The 3,532-nt window shown below is 34.8% G+C and overlaps 1 non-coding gene across 1 annotated transcript; it reads left to right on the top strand.

The window, feature by feature from the left end:
- The first annotated feature begins 329 nt into the window (after positions 1-329).
- LOC130977494 (small nucleolar RNA R71) lies at positions 330-433 on the top strand. Its single transcript, XR_009085183.1, has one exon. It is a non-coding gene; the product is annotated as a small nucleolar RNA R71 (small nucleolar RNA).
- Positions 434-3,532: the final 3,099 nt, after the last annotated feature.

The following is a 3,532-nucleotide window of genomic DNA, read 5'->3' as shown; positions in this document are numbered from 1 at the left end:
CATCCTTAGTACTGCTTGGTGCATTTTGCATTCCAGACAGACTTTGAGAGATCAAATTGACTTGTTGAGTCAATATTTTATTCTGAGCCAAAATGGCATTCAGAGTATCAATCTCAAGAACTCCTTTCTTCTGATTCACCCCATTGTTCACAGGATTCCTTTCAGAAGTGTACATGAATTGGTTATTTGCAACCATTTCAATGAGCTCTTGAGCCTCTGTAGGCGTCTTCTTCAGATGAAGAGATCCTCCAGCAGAGCTATCCAAGGACATCTTGGATAGTTCAGAGAGACCATCATAGAAAATACCTATGATGTTCCATTCAGAAAGCATGTCAGATGGACATTTTCTGATCAATTGTTTGTATCTTTCCCAAGCTTCATAGAGGGATTCTCCATCCTTCTGTCTGAAGGTTTGGACTTCCACTCTAAGCTTACTCCATTTTTGAGGTGGAAAGAACTTTGCCAAGAAGGCATTGACTAGCTTTTCCCAAGAGTCCAGGCTATCTTTAGGTTGTGAGTCCAACCATATTCTAGCTCTGTCTCTTATAGCAAAAGGGAATAGCATCAGTCTGTAGACCTCAGGGTCAACCCCATTAGTCTTGACTGTGTCACAGATTTGCAAGAACTCAGCTAAAAACTGATGTGGATCTTCCATTGGAAGTCCATGGAACTTGCAATTCTGTTGCAGTAGAGAAACCAACTGAGGCTTAAGCTCAAAGTTGTTTGCTCCAATGGCAGGGATAGAGATGCTTCTCCCATAGAAGTCAGGAGTAGGTGCAGTAAAGTCACCCAGCACCTTCCTTGCATTGTTGGCATTGTTGTTATTTTCGGCTGCCATGAGTTCTTCTTCTTTGAAGAATTCGGTCAGGTCCTCTAAAGAGAGCTGTGCTTTGGCTTCTCTTAGCTTTCGCTTCAAGGTCCTTTCAGGTTCAGGGTCAGCTTCAACAAGAATGCCTTTGTCTTTGTTCCTGCTCATATGAAGGAGAAGAGAACAAGAAAATATGGAATCCTCTATGTCACAGTATAGAGATTCCTTGAGGTGTCAGAGGAAAAGAAAAATAGAAGGCAGAAGTAGAAAATTCGAACTTATCAAAGAAGATGGAGTTCGAATTTTGCATTAAGGAATAGTGTTAGTCCAAAAATAGAAGGATGTGAGAAGAAGGGAAGTAATTTTCGAAAATTTAAGTAAAAGATTTTGAAAACATTTTGAAAAACACTTAATTGATTTTCGAAAATAAGAGTGGAAAAGAAATCAAGTGATTTTTGAAAAAGATTTTGAAATTAGAAATTAAAAAGATTTGATTGAAAACTTATTTTGAAAAAGATGTGATTAAAAAGATATGATTTGAAAACAATTTTAAAAGATATGATTTGAAAACAATTTTAAAAGATATGATTTTAAAAATTAATGACTTGCCTAACAAGAAAAGATATGATTCAAACATAAAACCTTCCTCAACAGAAAAGGCAAAAAATGTTCAATCAAATCATTAATTGTTAGTAAGTATTTTTGAAAAAGGAAAGAAATTGATTTTGAAAACATTTGATTGAAAAGATATGATTTGAAAAAGATTTGATTTTGAAAAACTTTGAACACTTGAAAAAAATTTGATTTGAAAACAAAATCTTCCCCCTTTTGCCATCCTGGCGTTAAACGCCCAGAATGGTGCACATTCTGGCGTTTAACGCCCAAACTACTACCCTTTTGGGTGTTAAACGCCCAACCAGGCACCCTGGCTGGCGTTTAAACGCCAGTCTGTCTTCTTCACTGGGCATTTTTGACTGCCCAGCTTTTTCTGTGTGATTCCTCTGCAGTATGTTATGAATCTTCAATTCTCTGTATTATTGACTTGAAAAGACACAAATAAAAAATATTTTTGGATTTTTAATAATGAGGAATAATCAAAATGCAACTAAAATCAAATAACAATGCATGCAAGACACCAAACTTAGCAGTTTGTATATATGGGAAACAACAAAACACTCAAGTCAATAGAATTCAAAGATCAAAACAAGAAAATCATCAAGAACAACTTGAAGATTAATGAAGACACATGCATAAATTCGAAAAATGCAATAAGAACAGAAACATGCAATTGACACCAAACTTAAAATGAGACACTAGACTTAAACAAGAAATATTTTTGGATTTTATGATTTTGAAAATTTTTTGGTTTTTTCGAAAATTAGGTGAAAAGGAAAATAAAGGTATCAAAATTCTTAATGAGAATTCCAGGAATCATGCAATGTTAGTGATACGTAAAAATGAGATTTCACGTATAACCAGCAAGTATACCGGGTCGTATCAAGTAATAAGACTCACAAAGAGTGAGGTCGATCCCACGGAGATTGGTAGATTAAGCAACTTTAGTTAATGGTAAATTTAGTCAAGCAAACATAGTTTTGATTTCATGAGCATTTTGATTTTTGAACATAATTGCAAGAATGTAAATGACACAAAATGTAAAGAACTAGAAAAGAAAAATTAAATGAAAGTAAATAACGGAAACTTAAATTGCAAGAAACTTAAATGACATCAAAGATAAATTGCAAGGAATTAAAGGTTGCAGAAATTTAAAGAACATAAGAGTAAATAGCATGAATTAAAGGAACAAAATGTAGATGACAAGAAGAATAAAATGACCGAATGTAAAAGGGAATTGGGTTGTGGGAAATTAAACAACTAGAGGCAATAGAAATAAGAATTGATGGTAGAGAAGATCATTAGGGATCAGAGATGCAAGTTTTCATGAATTGATGTTAGTCAAATCCTTCTCAATCATGGGTATAGATCCATGGCAAGTGGGTGATTGAATCCCAATCTCTTGGTGATTCAATCTCTCTCAACATAACCAAATGCCACTCTCGTGATCTATTTGTTCATGAGAAGAGATGAAGCTCCTTTCTAATCCAGCCACACAATTCCTATAATCTCAACCAAGGAGAGTTACATCTCACATACTAACCAAGGTATATTGATTGAAGGAATCATGAAAGGATGAACTCTAAACTGAATTATGTGGCTCATTCCTCAAATTCACCACATAATTCATGTAGATTAACCCCTCTCTCGATGGTGGTTGAATCTATGAAGAGCAAGAGTTCCCTCTTTAGATCAACCACTAAAATTGAGGAGGAAAAGATGAATTCACCAACTCATTTCAACAAGCAGAGCTCATCCCCCTAATGAATGTGGGGTTTAGTGAGTCATAGCTCCAATTTCAACAACAATTGCCATAAATCAAAATTAAACTAAATGTAAAAGAAGAAGAAGAAGAAGAATGAAATGCTTCAAGATTAAGAAAATGAAGAAGAAGAGTTCCAAGATGAACCAAAATTAGCTCTCTGGCTCTCCTCTTGGAAGTACCAAAAGTGTTCTCAAATACAAGTGCTAGAAAGTGTAAAAATGTCTAAGTGTCAAAAAGTAAAGTAAAAGTGTAAAAAGTTCCCTACAAGTACATCAATCTCTTCTATTTATACTACTCCTAAAACTCTTCAGAGATCTTCAATTTGGGTTAGCAATGTGGGCTTT

This window comes from Arachis stenosperma, chromosome 4 (genome assembly GCF_014773155.1).
Source record: "Arachis stenosperma cultivar V10309 chromosome 4, arast.V10309.gnm1.PFL2, whole genome shotgun sequence".
Lineage (NCBI taxonomy): Eukaryota > Viridiplantae > Streptophyta > Magnoliopsida > Fabales > Fabaceae > Arachis > Arachis stenosperma.
Note: the sequence above shows the minus strand (reverse complement) of the source record. Positions and strands in the feature narration are given on the sequence as shown.